Genomic DNA, 26,058 nt, shown 5'->3' on the forward strand with positions numbered 1-26,058 from the left:
CGATGAGACACACGTATACTGGTGTTGTTATTTGGACCAGAGATACCAGATGTGGAAATATCTGAAGACTGAAGTATTTAATTCACTCCAAGAAATTAATTTGGTTATCTTGCTGATTCTTGTGATTTATGTCTTTTATGGTGGGATATGATTGTGCTAATTATGGTTATAAGCCGCCGATGAAGGCTTTGTGCTGAAATGCATTTGGCATTTTGTTCCATTATGTTTGGCAGTGTGTGTTATTTTATTGTGTGTGCACCACTGTTTCCTGTTTTAGATTTGTTTATATATTAAATTACTGGTGTTATGTTTTATACATATAATTGAATTTGTTCATTTATATATTGCTTTCTTTTTGCTCTCAACCGGTTTTGGTTACCCTATCTTTTTTGGTGATGTGCTCCAGCCAGTGTGGTTGTAGTGGTTATGAGCGGTGGACTCTAATCTGGAGAACCAGGTTTGATTCCCCACTCCTCCACCTGAAACCTGCTGGGTGACCTTGGGCTAGTCACAGTTCTCTCAGAACTCTCTCAGCCCCCACTTACCTCACAAGTTGTCTGTTGTGGGGAGATGAAGGGAAGGTGATTGTAAGCTTCTTTGAGACTCCTTATTGGTAGAGAAAAGCGGGGTATAAAAATCAACTTCTTCTTCCATCAGTCTCCTGCTCCTTGTCTTGGCTAAACTTGTTGCACTTGTGAAAAAGGCTTAAGGAGACAATTTCACACCCTTCCCCTCTTCAGTGCGCCCCCCTAACCAGTATGCCTGGTCCTCACAGGTGCCATGACCCAGGGAAGGAAAAACTAAGGGGAAGGAAAAATGGCAAAGAGTTGAAATCCTTGTGCCAACAGATTGCTGGATCCAAGCTGCTGCAATTATCCTGAATTAAACAAACATAGCTCCACCCCCCCATTTTTTGTTTTCTCGTGCTGATATAAGTTTTGCTGTTGTAAGGTTTAACATTTTTAAAAGGGGTGGGGGGAATGTAGCTTGACAATGGTCCTATGAATGTTTATGTAAAAGGAAGTGATATTGAATTAAATTGAGCTTAATCCCCTAGCAAGAGCATGGGAGACATTTGGGGGTCAAAACAATTCAATGTGGGATTCCTACATGCATACATTAAAAGGAATCTTGTGGCATGTTAAAGATGTACAAGTTTTTACTCTAGGATAAGTTTTCATGGACTAGAACCCACTTTGCCAAACACATACATTATTATACATTGCAAGTGATCTCCACCCCGCAGTTAAGCTCTACTTCTAATCACATCCCAAGATGCAATTAAGTAAATTAGCTTGGACAAATTAGTATTTATGCTACAGTATACAAAACAAGAGAGACTGTGCAAATGAATACACAAGGGGCTGGGGCCTCACTGTTCTGAAACCATTCAGAGGCAGGCAGGAAGAGGCTCTTTATCATTATGGCACTCTTTTCTAGAAGGCTGAACAATTGATTGCCCATGCAATATTTTAAAATGTAGAAAGGAAGGCAGGAATGTGGAGGAGGGGAAAAGTAGGTGAAAAACTATGATTTAAAAAAAAATCAAATATTTTGTCTTAAAAAAATACTTGACTACACTTCTTTATCTCTGCTACAAGATTTGAAATTTACCAGGGAATGGAAAACAACCACATCCTGGTACAAGATAGAATGGGATGAAGCAACTAATGTAGAAGTTAACTTGTTATTTACAATGCATGAAAGGTTACCTATGGTCACTGACAATCAGGCAATGTGCTTGTTCTATGCAAACAAAAGTTCTGCTGTTGTTAGAATTCTTTGGAGGAAGCTCCTGACACTAGTTAATTGGAAACGTCAACTGCTTTAAAGATTCCCCCCCCTTGCTTTAAATGAAGATGATGGCCTTGTGTCGTAGCATGCATGAGTTTCTCAGCAATCTTTGAATATTCTTATGAGTTTTATGCATAACTTTATTTGTGAAATAACCTGTGTTAATTATTCAGTGTTTGTGTTTATTTTTGTTGTCATATTATCTGGAAAAAACCTCTCCACATAGAAATATTTTTAAAAAATCAAGTATTAAATCAGAGGTTTAAAAAATCAGCAATTTTTTTTCCTTTTGGAAAAAAAAACTGATTTGAAATGATGTCCAAATGGAATATCAACCACAGTAATAAAGTCAGTTTCAGAGGGTAGCTGTTTTGGTCTGCAGTAGAACAGGGCCACCCTTCAAAGCCTCCATTTTCTCCAGGGGAATTGATCTTGGTCATCTGGAGCTCACTTGTAATAGTGGGAGATCTCCAGGTGCCACCTGGAGGTTGGCAAACACAGAGCTAAAGCTAACAGCATATCAAAGGTTCCCAATTAAATTCAAAACATGAAGAGAAGTTTGAACATCAATCACATCATATGTAATTAATCGATTTTCTATTATTGTTATTATCGGAAGCCTGCAGGGAGTTGCAGGGAGGGGGGGAACAAACTGGAAATCTGCCTCACCTCTAAATTCTTGTCAGGATTCTCTAGATTGAGCAGACAAATCCCCTCCCTGTTCCCTCTGTCACCATCCCAGCCTGTCTATCATCACCTTCTGGAGTAGAGTCAGTCCTCACTGGACTATTATGTTGTTGTTTTGCTAACTTTGCAAAGTCATATAATTCTGCATACCTGGGGAGACCTTTGAGTAGATAGAGACCCCTACTTTTTTTGTGCCTGGCCTGTTTTTGCTACTTCTATTATCATAATGGGGGCCCAGCCCTTTTACTCTTAGGTATGGTGACAGTTGAAAATAACTTAATAATGTGGAATAAATAGGAACTATGTTTCGAAGTCTTAATTTGGAAATATTATACATAAGGACATATTCCATCATAAACTACATGATTAGATGAATGAGCTATTTTCATTGACTCTATCATATTTGTAGAAACTAAATAAATACAACATATGTATGTCAGGCTCCAACTCTGAAGGGCTGCCAGGCCCTCCACTCAGCCCATCTTGGGCTGCCAGGCCCTCCACTCAGCAGGCCACTTGCCTCTGATACAGTGCGGATGTTTGGACTGGGATCTGGAAGACCTGAGGACAAATACCAACTCTGCCATGGAAGCTTGCTGGGTAACCATGAGCCAGTCACACACTCTTGGCCTAACTTAGCTCACAGGGTTGTTGTTAGGATAAAATGGAGAAGGGGAAAATGTAAGCTACTTCTGGTCCCCGTTGGGGAGAAAAGTGGGATATAAATGAAGCAAATAAAAACCACTGACTTAGATGATCACAAAAAGCAGAATTTTAAAAATAAAACAATATTTACTCATTATGACTGGATGAAGAAGAGGAGGATGAAGAAGAAGAGTTGGATTTTATAATGCCAACTTTCTCTACCACTTAAGGAAGAATCAAACCGGCTTACAGTCATCTTCCCTTCCCCTCCCCACAACAGACACCTTGTGAGGTAGATGAGAGAGTTCAGAGGGAACTGTGACTAGCCCAAGGCTTCATGTGGAGGAATGGGGAAACCAACCCAGTTCACCAGATTAGCAGGAGTGGGGAATCAAACCCGGTTCTCCAGATTAGAGTCCACAGCTCTTAACCACTACCCCATGCTGGCTCTCCTTGCTGGTTTGATCACTCTTCATTTATTTAAATTGGCTGCTGAGTGACACACAATGATCATAGGTCTGTGGAGCAGGGGCAACTAGAACTCCCATCAGGCTTTCTAAGACAGCATGTGCATGAAACACTGCTGATTGCACTGTTTGAATATGCAAAGAGTAGCTTGCTGAATTGGCTCAAGCTGCTCACAAACAACCTTATAGCTCAACTGGTTCTCTGTTTGCCAAGGGCAAGCAGAATGGGAGCCAAACCACCTGGTGTCTGAGCATCTCTACTTGCAACATGATAGCCAGACTGACTCCATATGACAATGATTTGCATGTCTTTGGAAACTGCATTAAAATATCCATATACAACTGTTACTCTCAGTTAGAAGTCTATGTTTTGTAACACCAACACCCCCAACCGTTCCAAGACACTGAAAGACTGGACAATTCTACCAACTATTTTGTCAGATTACACAGAGAAGCCATTGAAATTCATAAACATCAGCACAACTTTAACAGAAAAGAAGAGAGTTTAAGAATGAATAAGGCTTGGCTTCCTGTCCTGAAAACCTCCAGACTAACAAAGATTACAGTCCACAATAGCCATGTAGATTAGCCTTGGATTTCACACATTAACAGATCACTTCAGGATACAATGGTTCCATATTAACATACCACACCCTCATTAGCACATTATCTGGATACTTACAGGACAATGATTAGCACATTACCTTTGATACTTTTTGCAGGACAATGATTCAGCTCAAACCCAACCCCTTTCTGACTATATATTACTCTTCCCACACACTTGACACTGAGAGACACTGTCCTTCAGTGTTACTCCTCTGAAAATGCCTGCCACAGCTGCTGGCGAAACGTCAGGAAAGAAAATACCAAGACCACGGTCACACAGCCCGGATAACCTACAAGAACCAATGAACTCTGACCGTGAAAGCCTTCGACAATACCCCCAACCGTGTTTAGAGCATTGCAAGAAATATCAATTCTATTTGCTGATCCAAGATTTTCCTTGGCAAAAAAAAAAAAAATGCTGTGTAAACAACTGTTTCAATTCCTTTCTTTGAGCATGAAGGGGATGCTTCCAGTTTGCCAACAGCAGCACGTGATATGCAAGAGCCTCTGGAGAAATGTTACTAGCCTTATCAGAACTCTTTTAGGCTCCCTTGAAATTCCTCAGATGTTTTGCCTGAGAAGGAACCTTGAAATTCTTTCCCCCAAGCAAGAACCAAAGGAAAGATGAGGAGAACCACAAATGCCAGAGCGGACCCCAAAGGCAAAGGCAAAAGGTACAAATTAAATTATTCTGTAATAATAGTTGAATATATTGTGGTGCTGCCCCTGAGGCTGGTCCAACCCCTGTCCCTCTGCCATGGTCTCGGGAGGCATCGCCTGGCATCAGAATGAGAGTGGGCCTCTTCAATTGGAGGTCCTGACTTCCCTCGGTCCAGCTGAGCTGCTCTGACCTGCTAGCCGTTTTCCTCCCCACCATCTGCTGTCTCTTCCCTTTTCCCCCTCTTCTGCCACACTGAACTCCTCCCCACCCCTGATCCATCTCAGCTGGGTGGAATCTCTGCCTTACCCCTGTCGGCACTCTTTCCCTCTCTCTTGCTCTCCCTGCCTTCCCTTTGGCTGTGATCCCTCCCCATGCCATTTTTCTTCCGGGAGGGAGGCCTGTGCCGCTGCTCCCTCCTGCTCCGCAGCCCGAGTTGCACCTCCAGCAGGTCCCTTTGGGGCTGCCGCTACTACGCTTTGGGCCCTGGTGGCTGGCCCTGGGTCATCATTGTGCTGTGGGCCAGCTGGCTCCTGCTCAGCTGAGACCTTCTTGGGTGCAGCGATGGCAGTGTTTGCTGTGGTGGCTCAGCGGCTGCCCCCTGCACTGGAGACATCCTGGCCAGCTCCCTGCTCCCCAACCCAGCAGCCTGGTAAGTGCAGAAATGTACTGGGAAGGTCCGGGGAGGCTGGGTGGGCCGACTCTGGACACCCCCCTGAACCAGTTTCTTCTGTTACTGGGTGTTCACACATCTGGGATATTGTCAGGAGCAGGCCATGAGGATGGTATGCGGTAGTGCGATTGTGCTGCTTCCAGGTGCTGTTGTGCTATTCTGTCCGAGGCCAGTCTGCGCCCCGTGTTTAGTCTTCATAGATTCCCATACTGTGGGAATCTCCAAGTACTCCTTCCTGCCTCCTGGAGGGGGGGGTTTGCCTGGGTAACCGGTTATCTCCTTTTGCTCTTCCATATATGCTGTGTACCTTGCCTTTGACCCTTACTAGTGTCCTTTTGAATATGGCTTCTGAAACCTGTCGCTTCTACCCAATAAAACTGCTTTTGTGGATTGGTTGTCTGCTGAAGTCTGTTTAATGGGGCCGCAGGACTAGAGCTTACATTAGGACACTAGTCTTATCCTTACTTGCTGACCTTGGCTGGAGCCCTGGAGGGTTCGCCTGGACACTCATCTCGGCTTGGGGCCCAGGACGAGCTCCCCGAGGACCCTGACTTTCTGAGCACCGTTTTGGAGGAGGCGCAGCGGACTTATGCGGAGTCCACCTGGCTGGTTGGGCTGGTGATTGATCAGTGGCGTCGCCTGGCAGGAGCGACCCCCTGGAGGACTTAGGACACTGATCTGCGTGCCCACAATGACCTTTTGGGACTGGAGGAGTCCCGGTTAGCGCAGGAGGACTTTGCTCTGCTAACTCGGTTATTGGCTGAGCTTACGCTCCACGGGACGCAACAGGAGTCGGCAGGCCCGATCCAGGGGCTTGAGTTGTGTTTCCCAATGGCGGGGGCTCGGGAGGGAGACGTTCCGCAAACTGTTCCGGATCCCACCCTGTGCTGCCGGGAAGCACAGAGCGCTGCCGCCAGTACAGTCCTGGTCCTCATGGACTTACCACCAACCACGGCAATGGCGGCCAATGTTGAGAAGGTACTAAAACCTGAGTTCGGTCCTTCCTCTGCGGATCTTGCTCAACAGGTCCAACTGCTGTTGGGCCAACACAAGGAGATCCAAATGCTCTTGGAACAAGTGGCCGAACCAATTGTGACAGCCGCCACGGTCGGCAAACTTGAGGCGGACCGAGCACTCGCTGACCAGAGGTGGACGGAGGAGCAACTGTTGGTGGATGTGGCCGCCGCTCGGGCGTGAGCGACAGCAGGAACTGGAGCACGGTCGAAAGTTAGCGGGGGACTGGACTGGTCTTTCCCCTCATTTTCTTTGGGCTCCCCGGAACCTGGCCTGCCCCGGGAGGTAGCGCGCCAGCAACGGCTCACCTTTGCTCCTGATGTGCAAGCATATTTGGAGGAGGTGGACTTGTATGCAGAGGAGGGCAACTGGAATACGAACTACCGAGTCAGCCAAGCTCAACGGACTGGGGGGGGGCTGAGGAGGAGATCCATGCCTTGAGATTTCAAAACCGAGAGCTGTTGGATCGTATGGCCCATATACAGGACCAAATGGATGTGTTGATGAATGAGTACGGTCGCCTTCAGCGAGCTCAAGCTGTGCCTGCGCCGGCACCGGTCCCTGGCCAACAACCCCCTGGCCAGCAGCCTCCACTACAGCCGGCCCCAGGGCAACCTCCAGTACAACTGCCTCTGGGACAGCCTGCCCTGGTGCAACTGCCTCCGGGGCAGCCGGCCCAGATACCACTGGCTCCCGTGCAGCTGGCCCCGGGACACCCCATCCCTGGACAACTGCCAGCGGGGCCGCCAGTGGGACTGGTCCAGCCTGTGGTCCCGGTCGTGCAGTGGAAGCAACCCCATTTGCGAGTGACTTTTGATGGCTCCGTGGACACGTTGCCCTGTTTTCTGCATCAAGTGGACAGTTACATGAGAGAACAAGGACATACCTTTCCCACAGAAGACAGCCGAGTGAGATTCATTTCCTCGCTCTTGGCTGGAAAGGCTGCAGAATGGATGGTCCTCCAGTTTGATACCCGGGCTTGCTCCATACGGTCGCTTAATGAATTAATGCGAGCGTTAAGGAGACGTTTTGAGGATCTGTTTCAAGGGGAGAAGGCTAAAGCGGCCCTCCTACAACTCCGTCAAGGATCCTTCTCAGTCCGAGAGTTTGTGGATGAGTTCCAAAGACTCGCTAATAAAATAGTAGATTGGACTGAAGCTACCCGGGTGCATTACTTCAGAGCAGCGTTGCATCCTCAGATTCTAAACTGGGCATACATGCAATGAGACCCAGCCACCTTGGAAGAGTGGATTTTACTGGCGGAGGAAGTGGAAAGCCGCCGCCAGTTTATTTCCCTTGCCCGACGGCAGGCCAGGGAGTGGGGAAGCCAGAAAAACCCTCCCAAGCCTGCCGCTCCTCAGGCCCCGCGGAGGCCGGCTCTACCTCCGCAAGACCGAGCATTGCGGTTTCAAAGGGGAGCCTGCCTCGTTTGCGGTGCCGTGGGTCACTTCGCTGCCACTTGTCCATCATGTCCGGGACTGCCGAGTCCCACTCCCCAGCCAGAGGGGACTCCTTGTGGGAGAGGACGCGCTCAGGGGAGGGGTACCGCAGCCGAGCGGGGCATCGCTCCAAGACGAAAAGCGCCCCCAGCTCTGCACGCCGGAGAAGTGATGACGGACTTTTCACTAGCGGACCCGTCGGGGTCCAGGATTACAGTTACTACTCCTGGGGAGAGTAGCTCCGCGTCTTCAGAGGAGGGTGACCACTGGAACTCCCCAGCCCTTAACTTGGAGTCTCCCCTTGGACAGCCAAAAAACGGACTGGGTCTGCGGTAGAGGCAGCAATACCGCAGACCTCCGCAGGTGTTCCTGCGAAACCCAAGGCTCCTGTAATGGTGAGTGAAGTAGAAGAGACTGTGTATGTAGATGTGATATTACGACATTAAAGAAAAGGTCCTCAATTACAAGTTAAAGCCTTACTAGACTCTGGATGTGCCCACTCGTTAATTAACGAAACCACCTTTAAGGTGCTCCAAGTGAAGTCAGTCCCTTTGCCGGCACCTGTTCAATTTGCTCAAATGGATGGCAGTGATTTCAGGGGGGGCCCAGTTGACCGTCACACTGATGGAATGGCAATGGGAATTGCCCACCATTGGGAACAAATCAACTTCACTATTGCACCCCATGTTTGATATGCTGTGGTATTAGGAGCAAATTAGCTCAAAGGACACAGCCCCACCATAAACTGGGAAGCTGAGACTTTAACGTTCAATAGCCCTCTCTGTGAGTTACACCGATATGAAGTGGCCGTTAAAATCGTAATCAAACCAACTCCTGCCCTGGCCTCGGACACCTCCAGTCCGAACCAATTGCCACCTGACTATCAGGACTTTGCAGACGTATTTAATGTGCAGGAGTGTGATGTGTTACCCCCCCCACCGCCGGATGGACTGTGCTATTGAGGTGGTGGGGGATGGAAAACTGCCAAAGAGTAAGATCTACCCAATGAGTCCTACAGAACGGACGGTACTCCGCTAATTCTTAGACACGAACTTGGCTCGCGGTTTCATCCGATTCTCCACCGCGCCCTATTCGGCACCGGCTTTCTTCTTGTGTAAGAAAACAGGAGATTTGCATTTGTGTATTGACTTTCGAAAACTCGATGCTGTTACTCAAATGAATGCTTATCCCATCCCCCTCATTTCTGATCGCTTGGGACAATTGAAGGAGGGACACATTTTCACCAAATTGGACTTAGTCGAGGCTTATTACAGAGTCAGAATCCGGGAGGGGGATGAATCTCTGACAGCCTTTTCCAGTTGCTCTGAGATGTTCGAATTTATGGTGATGCCTTTTGGATTAAAAAGGGCCCCGGGGGTCTTCATGCAACTCATTAATGAGATCCTCCATGTTCTACTGTTCAAAGGAGTGGTGGTTTATTTAGATGACATTCTCATTTACTTTAAAACCATGGATGAGCATGTTGCCTTGGTTCGAGAGGTGTTGCAACGTCTCAGAGACAATCAGCTGTATGCTAAAGTGTCTAAATGCGAGTTCCATAAGAAGCAATTGACTTTTTTAGGATATATTATCTCACATCAGGGACTGACTATGGATCCTGAAAAGGTGCAAGCGGTGCTCAGTTGGGAACCATCCTCTACTCGTAAACAGGTCCAAAGATTTCTCGGGTTCGCAAATTTTTACAGGGCGTTCCTCCCACATTTCGCTCAGATTGCGCTATCCATCACGAACCTCCTTAAGACTAAGGGGAAAGGGAATACCGCCACCTTACCCAACGCCTGGGTGGAGTGGACCCCCCAGTGTCAAACCGCCTTCGATAGTCTTAAGCCGCTTTTTACATCCGAGCCTGTTTTGCAGCACCCAGACTGCAATCAACCATTCATAGTACACGTAGACGCTTCCAATGTAGCAATGGGGGGGGTGCGCTCCTGCAGCGGGGGAGGATGGACACCTGTATCCGTGCACTTATTTTTCTAAAAAGTTCACTCAATCTGAACTCAATTGAGCCATTTGGGAAAAGGAAGTAGCCGCGGTAAAGCATGCCCTGACAGTGTGGAGGCAGTTTTTAGAAGGTTCCAAGGTGCCTTTTGAAGTGTGGTCTGATCACAAAAACCTAGAGACCCTAACGGGGGCTCGCAAGCTGTCCGCGAAGCACGTGCGCTGGGCGGACTTCTTTGCCCAATTTCGATTCGTTCTAAAATATGTACCAGGGAAGCAAAATCTTCTGGCTGACGCTTTATCCAGACTTCCCCAATATCCCACTGTTGCGTACAGGCAGGTCTGAGTCTCTGCTTTCCACACAGCAATGTATCGGTGCTGAAGGAAGCAGACCCTGACGCGTATTTTACTCTTGCCGGGAGGGCCCGGCAGTTCCTTAATAAGGACAGGAGCAGTATAGTCACAATACAGGAACAGGGTCACAAACAGACACAAGCTCCTCGCCTTGAAGGTCTTGGCTGCAGGCCACGGCTTTCTTCCAAGTTCAACAGCACGGCAAACCGGACTCCAAACGAAGCTGCTCAAGATAAGAGACAGGCAGCATGCAATAACATTTGCTCCCACGAGGCACTTAACGGTCAGTCTTGCTTATATTGCCTTCGTGACTCTCCAGGTGTTTCAGCTCAACTGTCGGCTTCAGACTCTGATTCCTCCTGCGCCAACTTACGTCTTTTGTCCAAAAGCCCGACCGACTTTCTCCTTTGCTGCAATGCCATTCTACCTTTTACTCTTCTTCTCTCCACTGGTGGAGGAGACCCTGAAGGTGAAAGGCTTTCTCTTCCCTGGTCTCTTGTTTCAGCCGGCCGGTCTTCTGGCTCAGAAGCCCCATCTTGCTGTTCTGGTGTTATCTCTTCAGAGGGAGTGAGGGCTTGTTCTGCCGCCTCTTCTTCTGAAGAGTAATTCTCAGGCTGACTCACGACACCCACCAAGGTTGATCGGCCCACAGAGTCGCTCTTCACCCCTGCCCAACGAGGTCTATTGCCCACTTTGGCCATACAAACCCGTTCTCAGACCCAATCCTCACCGCCGCCGCTTTCGGTGGAAGGGGAAGCCCCACACCTGGCTGAGCCTGTAGCGCCGCCCGCCTCGCTTCCTCCTCCCCCTGAGCGACTGACAGCCACGGTTCCCGAGGTGTGGGGACCCGAGCGCCCCGTTCAGTCGCTCCCTGCACCTGTGTTGGCTCCGTCCCCGGTCAAGCTGCTCGCCGGCATAACTCCGGAGGTGGTGGAAGGACTGACTGATTCCTTTAAGGAGACCCTTTCCCGCAGTTATCCAGTGGAACTTTCCTCGCAGTCCCTTCCAGCTACTCTAATTAAACACGGGGAGTTTTGGTACAAAGATTCTAAATTGTATGTTCCGGAAGTGTTGCGGGGGGAGGTTTTGGGTTTGGTTCATGGCGCCAAGACCGCCGGACATTTCGGTTTTCTCAAGACATTGCATTTGCTACGGAGACAGTTTTGGTGGGCGGGCATGCGGTCAGATGTGGACTCCTTCATCCACAGCTGCCCCATATGTGCAGCAGCCAAACAATCTGAGGGCAAGCCGCCCGGACTTTTACAACCGTTAGAGACTCCCTCAAAACCATGGGAAGTAATTGCAATGGACTTCATGACGGACCTACCCCCTAGTGGGGGAAAGACAGTTCTTTGGCATAGAAAAGTACTCTAGTAAGACAAAATACAGAGTGATTTGCAAGAACCCACTCATCTTGTCAGGGGATCCCTAAATTCATAACTCTACTGTGCTGGTGATGACATCCTGTTATTCATTTACAAAAATATCCCTTCTTTAGCTTTTAGAAAAGACTGCATTGGCAAGATGAAAACTGTGCCATGAGCACAGTTCTTTCATTCCTTTTTTCCCAACCAGCCTTCCTACAGGTATGCAAAGTTACAGCTATTAGGATTAATGCCAGGTCTGTCTCAATGCTAAAGACTGGAGCTCCTTTGATAGCAATTACAGGAAGACTATATATTTTTAAAAAACAAAACAGACACTTCTTTGTTGACAAGGAAGACTAACAAGGACCAGATTCACAAATGGAAGTCCATGAGAAATTCTTGGAAATGCTTGTTCAAAATTCAGTCTTCCTTATTTCTTTATTGTCATTTCTACCATTGTGTGTGTGTGTAAAGTTCTGTCAAGTCGCAGCTGACTTATGGCAACCCAGTAGGGTTTTCAAGGCAAGAGACTAACTTTTGATTTGCCATTGCCTTCCTCTGCATAGTGACCCTGGTATTCCTTGGTGGTTTCCCATCCAAGGACTAGCCAGGAGCAACCCTGCTTAGCTTCTGAGATCTGACAGGATCAGGCTAGCCTCGGCCATCCAGGTCAGGGCAATTACTTCTATACCACTATTCTTTTGTAATTTTGGTAGAGAAAAATGGGGTATAAAAACCAGCTCTTCTTCTAATTGTCTCTGCATTATTGTGCATCCACCTGTCTATCAGCATCTGGGAGTTGTCCTCATTCACTCCAAGTGAATAGATTGTTTTTCTGATTGGGTATTGTTTCAACTGGTCTGTCTTATGACTGCTTCCTCACAACCCTTCTGCTGTCTGAAGCTTTGGGTATAAATATTTCTGATGGACTCCTTGCATCTGATAAAATGAGCTTTGATTCATGAAAGCTTATGCTGGGATAAATTTTGTCAGTCTTTAAAATGCCTCTGGATTCCTGTTTTGCTTTCCTAAGGTAAAGTGTGCTGTCAAGTCACCACCGACTCATGGTGACCCCATGAAGTTCCACCTCATGGGGTTTTTAAACCAAGAGAGAAATGTGTGGAACGATCTTTGGTCTCAGTGCCACACCCTCACTAAAGTGATGGTTCTGTAAGCGTCACCTTCATCGTTGCCTCATTCTGCACCTTCCTATTCTTGCTTCCCCCACATTTCTTCCACTCCTTTTTTTATACAAGAAGGACTATAGGAACAGACACATATGTGTGCTGGACAAGTTGAACATTTCATTATATATGTGGTAACAGTCAAGCACATATGGATATTAGGGGTGGCAACTGCCTACAGAAAAAATGTCCAGTCCCTTTACTAATTAAAAGAGACTGAGTCATGTGGGGAAACCTGCTAGATGCCTTTTGTTACCGAAAATACAAGTAGCCTTCTTATCTGCCCCATCTGTACAGAGCTATAAATCCATAAAGCATTATTTCACTAGGATTAGTCCATCTGATGCTCAGGAGATAGCCTACAAAAAACAGTTGGGGATAAGCTAAGCATGCCCTCTGTTTATATGCCATCTTGTTATTAAGTGCACAGATTAAAAATGAATGAGTAATTACAGATACTTCACCAATCAACAGCAAATATGGTAGCTCCTCCCAAGCTATTAACTTCCATTGTTTTATAAAACATTTTCACCCTCTGATACAAGCATTATGCATTCTCTCTTCCTGTAGACAGAACTAGGCCACACCTCACTGTTACCTCTGAATATGGCTGCCATTTGAACATAAGAACAAAAGAAAAGCCCTGCTGGATCAGACCAAGGCCCATCAAGTCCAGCAGTCTGTTCACACAGTGGCCAACCAGGTACCTCTAGGAAGCCCCCAAACAAGACTACTGTGGCAGCACCATCCTGCCTGTGTTCCACAGCACCTAAGATAATAGGCATTTGCACGCTATCGGCGGACAAACTCTTGTTGACACTCTCCCATCCCTGCTGGTGCTCAGTTGAATGGCATAAGGAAGGAGGTTGGTGATGCACCAGTTAGGCAAAGGAACTCTGTGATGCACCAAACCTGGAAATGATGTCTTCTGCAGTCTAGAATTTTTTCCCAATGTCTATGATTTTTACCATAGTTTAACAGAGATCAGCAAAATCCTAGAGCATTGGTGACATCTAAGGTTGCTAGCCCACTAATGGGGGTGGGGAATCCCCCATCCACAGTTCCCCTTTCCCACTACCACTCCAAGTGGCAGCACAAGACATTTTTTAAAAAAAAAATAGCTATCAGGCCAAAGCTTGACATCACTTCTGGGGAAAACCCAGAAATGACATTAAGGCTCTCTAGGAACTGCCATAGAGTTTTCAATGCCTCCTAGGAAGGGCTAACATTTCTGGGGGAAACTTAAAAGTGACATAAGTCTTTTCTTGGAATCACCAAAAACAATGGTTTTACAATTGAGTATCCAGTTCTAGATTTGTCATCATTGATAGACACACTCTAAAAATAAACAATTGTATATTGTTGTCAAACCTCAACCATTACCATAACCCATCTGGCTGCAGGACCAAGCCTGATAGTGGAGGTAGGCCAGAAGGATTCCCCTTGACAACAGCATTGAAGGGCATGGCTACATAGCTCATTTGTGTTTCAGCTCAGATCGATATGTTAGGATGCAATTTCAAGCTTAGGGCAAAGCACATGAAACGGGAGGAGGGGAGATGATGGCAGAAGAAGCATCGGAAGGACAGGTCAGAAGGAGGAAATCTTGACTAGTTGAAGGCAGAATTACAAGTTGGGAACATGCAAAGAATTGTGGAAGGTGGGAATAATTTGAACCTTACCTTCCAAATATCCCCCTTAAAGTATCCCCCTTGAACATGTTGATCCTGTCCTCTATTCCCCCACCCCCAAGTGACTCTTAGTTACTCTCAATATTGCATTATTCTTAAAACACACTCAGTCCTTATCAGGCCATTTTAAAGGGTTATTGTGAGGGAGGATTTATTTACAAAATCTTATTTTGTTTTACATACCCAGGGAGTTCCCAGAGTAGATAGAACTCCCCTACCTTGTTGTGGGTGGCCTCCTTGTGCTGCTCTTGTGATTGGCATGAGCCACCAGTTTACTATTAAATACAGTTCAGTTAGACAATTCTATAAACAGAGTGAAGTCCTTCTTCCTTCGAGCAATTGGAGGGCTCCCCAGGTGCATTTCATAATCAGCCTTCGTTATGAGTTTGGTCTTAGCTCAATAAAAGCTTGTGCCTGGGGACATGCCTTTCATTTCTGGTTTCATCTATTTTTGAGGCCCCTGAGGGTAGCCTGGTAAGCTTAACCCTCAGGAATTCTTATAAGGCTCCCTGGCGCCAGCTTTTTGAACAGAAGTTGTCACTTGTAAATCTGAAGGTGGAGGACCATTTCTCTTTTTCTGCAGATCAATGTAAAAAACATGTGGCCAAACTGATCTGTGCTAGAGATAAGACTTACACTTGTTTGGATGCTCGGAGGACATATTTTCCGCTTGCCCTGGGCCTTTTATCTAAGGATAATCTTCCTTCCTATTTGGATTCTCTGGTTAGTCTAAAGTTATGTAGAACCTTTATATACTTAAGATTTAATTGCCTCTTTTCAATGGTTTTGCTGGGCTAAGGATCCCTTTTTCAGTCAGTGGACTAGGGCTGTTGAAAAAAAAATTCGGTATAGTTCGGCTTCGGCAAAATTCAGCCCATTTTTATTCGGGCCGTGCCGAAGTCCGAACTCCCCCGCTTTGAATCCTCGGAAATTCGGGGGGATCCGGAATTTGGGGGAAAATTCGGCCCCCCACGCGCCTTCAGGGGGATTCCCTGAAGGTGCGCGGGGGCCCTTTAAACAGATCTGCGCCTCCCAGCTGGGAGGTTTAAAGACCCCCCTCCCCCTCCCGGGACTCCCAGGAAGGCAGGCGGGGGGCTGTCAAGCGCCTCTGCGCAGAGAGCGCAGAGGGTTTCCAGACCTCCCCCCAGCCCTGCCAGGACTCCCGGTAACCTGGATATTCCCGAACCTCCATATTGGGGATATCCGGATTGCTGAAAAAAATTGGATCCATTAGACCCAAATCCAGAATTTACCACCCTTCTCCCCCCCCCACTTACCTTTACTGGACAGGTGTAGCTGCAGTGGCGGCAGGCTTAGAGCTGCCTCTGAGCCCCACATGGAGCCCGGTGGTGACAGCAGTGGCGGGTGTCTGGGCAGAGCTGTGAGAGGGCCTTGGCTTGGCCAAGGCCTGCTCACAGCTCTACACTGGCTGCCACCACTGTAACCTTCAGCCTACAAATGGGACATGGTGGTGGCAGCAGGCTAGCAGGTATGTAAGGGATAGGGGAGTCTTTTTTGTTGAAAAATGGCAGGAGGACTGAAGCAGCCCCAATCATGCTGAATGTTTTCGGCATGATTTGGGAATCCACTTTTCAGCTCCGTTTAAATTTGCTATCGGCTGGAGATCAGTTGTAATAGCAGGAGATCTCCAGCTAGTACCTGGAGGTTGGCAAACCTAATGCCAACTATGGGCACAACCAAGCACCTCCCTCCCTTGCAGTGGCCAAAGCCCCTCCCCAGCACCCAATCGCTGCCCTCCCCCAGCCCTACAAAAATCCTGGCCAGGATGCCCCAGAACTCGTCAGGTAGGGTATGTGGCATGGGACTCTGTCTCAGAGCTCCACGCCATGCAGACTGAGCATGAGAGTCATGGCACTTTGGTGGTGGGAAAAGAATAGAGAGGGCACTTAGCACTACTGGGTGAACACTTAGCGCTAACACCCACGGGGGAGAAGACAGTCCACACTGTGTTGCTAACATGCCTCATTGCAGAACGCTAACAGCTCCCCCCATCTCCAGACGCTCAACCCAAAGGGGCAACCGTGCAGTGACAGGTAAGCAAGTGCCAGGAACTCATACCTGCTTCCCTTTTCCCCTCACACGAGGCCAGTTGCCTCCACACTAATTCTAGGGTTGCCAGGTCCCTCTTTGTCACCAGTGGGAGGTTTTTGGGGAGGAGCCTGAGGAGGGTGGTGTTTGAGGAGGGGAGGGACTTCAATGCCATAGAGTCCAATTGCCAACACGGCCATTTTCTCCAGGTGAACTGATCTGTATTGGCTGGAGATCAGTTGTAATAGCAGGAGATCTGCAGCTACTACCTGGAGGTTGGCAACCCTAACACAAGGCTAACTCAAGCCCAGCATTGTGTTTGTGTGTGGGTGGCATGAACCATGGCCTCCCAGCACTATGACCCCTGTCATGTAATGGGAAATGATGTCAGGAACTGCCAGAGGGGGAACATTTTCAGCCTCACACTTGGCTCATTCTTTCACTTGGTACCCTCCCCACCCGGCACAGGGCTCATAGGTGATTGGGGGGGGGGGAATGGCAGCTGCCTCACTCTACTCAGTGGAGCAACTTGCTGGGCAACTATTTCACTCATTCCCTTGCAGGATCAGAGTCTTGTGTGGGTGTTGGGCTGTAAGGATCATAAGCAATCACTGAGCACTTCAACACAGGATGGATGAGTGTAGCCTAGTCGGCACCATCATCTGCCCCAAGGAGGGTTCAAGGGAAAGTCCCCCCCAAGGGACTGGGACTGTGGGCATTGCCAGGCAGCCCAGCATGGTGCCTGTGCCCAGTTGCCATTGCTGCATGTGCCTCTGTTTTGCCTTCTTGCAGATGACGATGCAACAGGGAGACCTCAAGATGTGGCCAGGACCATTCCTCTCCCCCTCACACCCCTCATTCAGTCTGCAGTCCCAGCACGCCTCCTGGAGGGGAGCATTTCACTCACCCAGCCAGTTCTTCCACCGGTGACTCCACCCCACTTAGACGCATGCCATGCCAGTCTGCCTCCCTATGGCCCCAGCGAGGTGGAACTTGAGTCATTACATGTTCCTGTCAGGCCGACTCTCAGCAGAGAGAAACAGACTGTGCATGTTTTGGTTTCAACAGGTGCAGTCCAAGGCCGAGATCTGGTAACTGTCGAATTCCTTTTCTAGCTGTGGGAACGGCCCTCGTAAGGAGGGTGGTTGCCATGACTGCAACCGCTATCTTGATATGACCAATGCTTTTCCATATAGGCCGCAGGCCATGCCTTTAGTTCCCATTCGTGCCAATTTACCTGTTAGCTCTGTAAACTTGTAGGTTTCCTAATAAATCAACTCTCTTTTGGACTACTTGTCTGCGGATGTGGTTTATGGGACTACTACGGGGACAAGTGCTCACATTTTGGCACGAATCCCTTTCCACCATCACCTGCCTGGCTGGAGCCCTGGAGGGATCGCCGGGATCTCAGATGGGAGCAGGGGATGTGCTCTCCGAGTGAGTAGCCTGTGGTTGGAGCCCCGGAGGGTTCGCCTGGGCCCCAGGTGGGAGCAGGGAGAGTGCTCCCCGGGCAGAGGGTTCCTGGCTGGAGCCCTGGAGGGTCCTGAACTTTGGTACCTTCCGTTGGGAACGTCGGACGAGTTCCCCAACGACCCTACTCTGCTGCATGACGTTCTTGCTGAGGCACTGCGGACTGATGCGGAGATCAACCGCCTAGTTGGACTTATTCAGGTGCAGTGGCATCGCCTTGCTGAAACGACCCCCTGGATGACCCACGACGCCGATCAACGTGCCCAACATGACCTCCGGACACTGGACAAGTTGTTGGAGGACGTTCGGCTGGCGCAGGAGGATTTAGCAACGTTGACCCGCTTGCTAGCGGGATTGACAGTGCGTGAGGCGCAACAGGAGCCACCAGCGGCCCCGCCCCGCCCTGTGTGTGACTCTTGCATGGCTGGAACGTGGGCGGAGGGGGTTCCAATGTCAACCGTTCCCGATCCCACCGTGTGCCTAAAAGAGGCACGGGACATGGCAGCCCGGACAGCTTTACAGTTTGTGGGACTGACCTCAGCCACAGTGGCTGAGATCGCGAAACGATTAACCCCGGAGTTTGGACGGGACGCAGCTGCTCTGGCAGCCTGGGTTCAACTGTTGTTGGACCTCAAAGATTCTTCTGAACTCCTTCTGCTTCTGGAGCAAGAGGCCCTCCTGATCGTCACCATGACAATCGCCGCTAAGCTCGAGGCCAACCAAACACTTGCTAACCGGAAACCAGCCGAAGAACAGTTGCGAGCAGCAGATGCGGCTGCCGCTCGGGTGCTGGCCGAGAAGGCCGAGGGGCAACATCTGTCCGCCGCTCGGGCCAGCATGACGACGGCAACCGATGTGATTCCCAAAGAGAACACTGGGTTTGGATTGTTCCCCTCATTTTCCCCGACCTATGGCCCGCGCACATCGGCTCGCTGGTCGCTTGATCGAACTGGATGACTGTCAGCCCTTGCCCAAGCCTGAACTAATAACCACAGCAAGAGACACACTGGTCCAAGGAAGATGGTTTACTGGAAGCATAGGTAAACAGAGCATACAGGAACTAAGACAGCAATGGAGGGCATTGGGATACACTTGACTATATAAAAGCATAGAAAAAAGCATTCAGCATTCAGCAGCCCAGGACAGGCTCAAGAGATTACTATTTCAAAACAGTCTAGAGATGCCTCCGTTCCCACGGAGTACTGTCTACTTCAAAGAGTCCAAAAATGCAAACAATCCTTGGGAGCAAGTCGGTGAAAAAGCGAAACTGAGACACAGGCCTGACATTCTGCTCCCCTTAGGGCCCCCTCCCAGTCGGCAAAGGGGATGGTTTATCGGGGTAGGCGGTGTGGAAGGCGTGCACCAAGTCCGGGGCGGAGACATCTTGTGCCTTCACCCATTCATCATAGGCAGGGGGGAAGTGTTTCCAACGAACCAGATACTGTAGAGATCTTAGACACTTTGAAATGTTCTCCCCCCCCACCATCACAGGCTGCTCAGGGGGCGGTTCCGGGTGCCAATCGGAGGAGGCGACATGAGCTTTGAGGAGACTAACATGGAAAACGGGGTGGATACGCCTCAGGGTTTTCGGAAGAGTCAGTTCTACAGTGACGGGGTTAATTATCCGGGCAATGGGATATGGCCCCACGTACTTGGCACTGAGTTTATGGCAAGGTCGGGTGGACCGCAGATTCTTGGTGGAAAGGTACACTAAGTCGCCCACTTGAAAGTCTTTACTGGGAGAACGATGCTTATCTGCTTGAGCCTTGTATTTGCACTTGGCCCTGTCTAGATTCTTTACTAGCCAGGGCCAGGTGTTGTGGATGGCTTGAGTCCAGGCATCCACCTCGACGCTTCCCTCCACCCCCATCATATCCACATGAGCAATGGGGCCGAAATCCTGACCGTACACTACATAGAATGGACTAAACCCAGTAGACTGATGCACAGCATTATTGTTAGCATATTCTGCAAAAGGCAACAATTCAACCCAATCATCCTGATGGTAATTGACATAACAGCGTAAATAACATTCCAGGACAGTATTAACACGTTCAGTTTGCCCATCCGTTTGGGGGTGATAAGCGCTAGACAAACCCTGTTCCACCCCCACCAACTTGAGAAACGCCTTCCAAAATTTAGCCACGTAGCTACTTCTGTGGTTGCAAATTATCTTACGCGGAAAAGAATGCAGACGGACAACATGTGACAGGAAAAGGCCGGCCAATCTGGGGGCAGACAGAATACCTGCACATGGAATCAAATGTACCTGTTTGGAAAATAAATCAGTAATAACCCAAAGTACAGTTTTTCCCTCACTCAGAGGGAGGTCAGTCATGAAATCCATGCCAATCACTTCCCAGGGTCTGCTGGGAATTTCCAGTGGTTGTAGAAGTCCCGGAGGCTTACCCTGGGATCGTTTGACAGTGGCACAAATGGGACAGCTGCGAACAAAGGAGTCCACATCCATACGCATGCCCACCCACCAAAACTGCCTGCGTAACAGGTGAAGGGTCTTTAGGAAACCAAAATGTCCTGCCGTTTTGGCTCCATGAGCTAACTGCAAGACTTCCCTTCTAAGCACTTTAGGCATGTACAGTTTCGAGTCCTTGTACAAACAGCCACTCCGTTCAAGCAAGCCTTGGGGTAGAGTTTGAGCGGAGCGTTCAGCCAGGCATTGAATACGAAGGGAGTCCAGAAAGGAATTGGACAGGTTCACTTTCCCCCCACAGAAGAGGAGGAATCCGGAGCCGCTGAAGGTGGCAATGGGGGGGTGGTTTGTGGGTGCTGCGGAGCGCCAGTGACGGTCGGCGCAGGCTGATCTGGAGAGACAGCTCTGCTGTCCAATGCTTGGGTCCGGGATTGGAGCAGAGTTTGGGACCGAGTCTTTACTGCCAGGATGGGGAGAGCCCCTTTGTGCACCGGAGTGAATAAAGAGTCCGTGGGACGGTTAATCTTTATTGGATATTGAGGCAACCTGGAAAGAGCGTCAGCAAGCACGTTTTGTTTCCCAGGAACATGTTTCAGTACAAAGCAGAATTGGGCAGTCAGCCCAACACTATTGTTTCGCGGACAGTTTGTGGGTTCCCGTGAGGGCCTCTAGCTTTTTGTGATCGGTCCAGACCTCAAAGGGAACCCCAGACCCCTCCAGAAACTGCCACCATAGGGTGAGGGCATGATAGACGGCCGCTGGTTCCTTCTCCCAAATTGGCCAATTCAATTGAGCGTGCGCAAACTTCTTGGAAAAGTAAGCACAGGGGTGGAGAAGACCGTCAGCCCCCTTCTGGAGAAGAGCCCCCCCCCAATGGCTACATCGGACGCATCTACTTGCACAACAAACATTTGATTCGGGTTGGGGTGTTGCAGCACCGGTTCGGAAGTGAAAAGTCGTTTGAGGGCTGTAAAAGCGGTTTGACATTGATCAGTCCAAAGTATCTTGGTGGTGGGTAACGTAGCTGAGGTTCCTTTACCTTTAGTTTTAAGGAGGTCGGTGATTGGCAGTGCCACTTGAGCAAAGTTGGGAATGAAACCACGGTAGAAATTGGCAAAGCCCAGAAACTGCTGCACTTGTTTACGGGTGGAGGGAGGTGTCCAGTCAAGAACCGCTTGTACTTTAGCAGGGTCCATGCTGAGGCCCCGATGTGAAATGATGTACCCCAAAAACGTTAGCTGTTCTTGGTGGAATTCGCATTTAGACAACTTAGCATAGAGTTGATGATCACGGAGACGTTGCTCTAGTCAGAGAAGTGTTGCAACATGTTCTTCCATGGATTTAGAATAAATATGGATGTCATCAAGATAAACTACCACGCCGCGATATAATAAGTCATGGAGGATCTCATTAATGAGTTGCATGAAGACCCCCGGGACCCCTTTTAATCCGAAAGGCATCACAAGAAATTCATACATGCCGAAGCAGCTAGAAAAGGCGGTAAGGGGTTCATCCCCGTCACGAATCCGGACCCGGTAATAAGCCTCAACCAAGTCCAATTTGGTGAATATACGCCCCTCCTGTAGTTGTCCTAAAATGTCCGAAATCAATGGGATAGGATAGGCGTTAGTCTGGGTAATTGCGCTGAGTTTCCGAAAGTCTATACACAAACGCAAATCACCTTCCTTTTTATGGACAAAGAAAGCGGGGGCTGAATTAGGGCGGTTGACGGTCGAATGAATCCCTGAGCAAGATTTTTATCCAAAAAGTCTCACAACACAGCGCGTTCGGAGACGCTCATAGGGTAAATCTTGCTTTTGGACAATGTGCAGTCTTTCACAACTTCAATTGCACAGTCCGTGGTACAATGGGGGGGGGGGTAAGGCATCGCATTCTTTCATGTCAGAAACATCTGCAAAGTCTCGATATACCTTGGGTAAAGATGTTGGCACTACAGCATCAGAGGTTAAGGCAGGCGCGGGTGGAGGTACAACCGCGAGTTCACGTCGGTGTTGCTCACATTTTGGGCTGGCGAACGTGATTGTGTCAGTGTTCCAATCTATGTAAGTGTAAGCTCTTGACCCATCGAACCAGAAATCACCACAGAGACAATCAGATTCCAAGCAGATGGCTTTACTGGTCAAATAGGCAATACAGTGCATTGAAGGCAAGATGACAACTATGGTTCGACTTGCCCGTTATTTGGAAATATAAGGCAGAGAAACGGTGGGAGATTACAAAGCATAAACAGAGCATTATTTCCCAGGAGTGGCGTTCCCAGGCTTTGGTATGTGTAGCCGTCCTTGAAGTCTGGACGGTTCAGCAGAGAAACGAAAGGAAACATCTAAACCGAGATAACAGCCTGACAGTAAGGGCTATGACCCTTGAGCCAATTAATCCCCAAAACCACTTCGTATCGGATGGGAGGTATGGTAAAGTCTATTTGCTCCCAATGGGAACCGATACCCATCGCTACTCCCCGTGTGCGATGGTCGACTGGCCCCCCTCTAAACTGGCTGCCGTCCATTTGGGCGAATTGGACGGGGGCCGGTAGTTCTTCGGATTTGACGTTCAGGGCTGCAAACGTGGCTTCATTGATTAGAGTGCGTCCGCAGCCAGAGTCTATGAGTTCTTTGACACGTATTTGGGGGCCCTTCTTGTAGTTTTGTAGTACTACGTCTACATAAACAGTGTTTTCCACTTCACTCACCTTGACAGGAGCCTTGGGTTTCACAGAAGATTCTGCAGGGGTCTGTGGGGACACTCCACTCACCACAGACCGTGCCTGTTTTTTGACAGGTCAAGAGGGGTTTCCAGATTAAGGGCTGGGGAATTCCATTGATTATCCTCGTCGGAAGAAGGAGAGTTGTCCCCCACTGGGGCACTTGTAATCCGGGACCCTACGGGGTCAATTGGTGCAGGGAGGTTAGACGATTCCTTGACGTGAAGTGCAGAGGGTGTGGGTTGTCCCGGCGGGCGCGCTGGGCGGCCGCGGTGCCTCTGCGTTGAGGTCATCCTCGAGCTCGAGGCGGCATGCTTGGGCGAGTGGTCTCTGGGCGTTGAGGGCAAGTTGCTGCAAAGTGACCCATTCCCCCGCAAATGAGACAAGCCCCTCTCTGGAAACGGGACTCGCGATCCAGAGGGAGCCGGGTTGGTCTCTGCGGGTTGGGAGTTGAAGGTTTGGTGGGCGGCTTTTGTCCACTTTTCTCCTTAGGTCTATTTCGGACTAGTGAAACAAACCGCCGACGGCTTTCAACTTCCTCAGCCAGCAAAATCCAGTCCTCAAGGGTGTCTGGGTCGCCTCGCATATAAGACCAGTTTAAAATGTCTGGGTGCAATGCTTCGCGAAAGTAGTGGATAAGGGTAGCTTCTGGCCAGTCCACTACCTTACTCGCAAGTCTTTGGAATTCATCTGCAAATTCCCGAACTGGAGAGGAGCCTTGCCTGAGTTGTAAAAGTTCCGCTTTGGCTCTCTCTCCCATGAAGGGATCTTCAAACCGCCGTCGCAAGGCGAACATAAAATTGTCGAGGGAACGAATGGAGCGGGACCATGTATCAAACTGTAGAATCATCCAGTCAGCCGCTTTCTTCGTTAATAGAGAGGCAACGAAGCAGACGCGGCTATCTTCGGTTGGGAAGAATTGCCGTTGCTCCCTCATATAACTATCCACATGATGCAAAAAACGGGGTAAGGTCTCAACAGAGCCGTCGTAAGTAACTCTCAGTTTAGGTGGTCTCCATGGCATTGGGGGCATAGGCGGGTATCCAGGGGGTGGAATTCCCGGCAAAATAGGTGCAACAGGCACTCCTCCGGGTGCTGCGGGGCCAGGAGCTGCTGGTCCTCCGCCCGGTGCGACGGGTCCCCCACCAGGGGCTGCAGGGCCTCCGCCTGGAGCTACAGGTCCTCCATCGGGCGTGACAGGCCCTCCGGCGGGACCTTCTCCTCCAGGAGGAACCACTGGGGCAGCTGGTTGTTGCGGCGACTGCTGCGGTATCATGGGAGTGGGGGTAACGGGCGCAGTTTGAGCCCGTTGCAATTGGTCATTGTCCCTGAGTACTAAGGCCAGTTGGTCTTGCAAGTGTGCGACCTGCTCTATGAGATCCATTTTTTGGTTATGTAGTAGAAACATCTTGTTGCCAGCACCGCTAGTTCGGCGGGACTGGCTGGACCGCAAACCAGTGGCCCAAGAGGATTCTCCTGTATATAAGTCCTCCTCGTCGGAAATATCCGATCTCTCGGGCAAAGTCCCCGCCAATCTGCGGGTTCGTTGAAAGCTATGAGACAGAACGAAAGACGGGAAGAACGAAGGTAACTCATAGTCCTTGGGCTGTCGGGGACACGCGCCACTCTGCACCCGTTCACGGGCCAAGCGTTCCCTTTCCTCCTGCTCTGCCCGAGCCTTTGCTGTGGCTTCAGCCGCCTCTCACTCTTGCTCCTCCACTTTCTTGCGCTCAGCCAAATTCAGGTCGGTGGCCAGTCTGGCGGCCAACGCCGCGGTAACAAGTGGGAGAGCTTCCTGTTCCAACGTGAAGAGGAGTTCAGCGCGCTTATCCTGCAGGTCCAGCATGGGTTGGATCTGTACCGCTAAGGCCGCGGCATCCGCACCGAAATCGGGGGCAAGATGTTTTGTAAGTTCAGCCACAGAAATAGTAGCCGCAGTGTGTCCATGGAAGAGGGCAGTCACTCGCTCGGCTACCACTTTAGCTTCAGCTTGGCAGAGCTCGAGGGGTGGTGTGACCGGGGTCGCCATGTCAGCAGAACGGATTGGGAGTGCGTTCAGAGCTGATTGCGTTTCACGAGCAATAAGCCCGTCCAACAATCCAGTCAGTAGTTGTAAATCCTCAGCCGCCGCTCGAGCATCATCCACCAACCGGTCGAGGGTCTGGAAGTCTTGGCAGGCGTCGGCAGCGTCAGACATCCAGGGGACTGTTGCAACTAGAGAATGCCATTGAGTCTGAACAAGCCCAATTAAGCAACTAACTTCCGAAATAGTTTGGCTATAACATCCCTTACGAGGTCAGGGTCGGCAGTCGGCGTTCTCAACAGAAGGGACCATGGATGGAAGCCTTCCAGGGCTCCTAGCAGGAACCCACTACCCGGGGATCAGGTCCACCGGGCCAGGGGCGAACCACACGGGGCTCCAGCCACAGAGAGATCACTCAGAGAGCACTGCTCCTGCTCCCATCCGAGTGGCAGGCGAACCCTCCAGGGCTCCAGCCTGACAGGTAAAAGATGAAGTGTTGATTGCTGTCTTAATGTCAGTCCTTGCCCAAGCCCGAACCAATACCACAGCAAGAGACACACTGGTCCAAGGAAGATGGTTTACTGGAAGCATAGCTAAACAGAGCATACAGGAACTAAGACAGCAATGGAGGGCACTGGGATACACTTGACTATATAAAAGCATAGAAAAAAGCATTCAGCATTCAGCAGCCCAGGACAGGCTCAAGAGATTACTATTTCAAAACAGTCTAGAGATGCCTCCGTTCCCATGAAGTACTGTCTACTTCAAAGAGTCCAAAAATGCAAACAATCCTTGGGAGCAAGTCGGTGAAAAAGCGAAATTGAG

Source organism: Euleptes europaea, chromosome 1 (genome assembly GCF_029931775.1).
Source record: "Euleptes europaea isolate rEulEur1 chromosome 1, rEulEur1.hap1, whole genome shotgun sequence".
NCBI lineage: Eukaryota > Metazoa > Chordata > Lepidosauria > Squamata > Sphaerodactylidae > Euleptes > Euleptes europaea.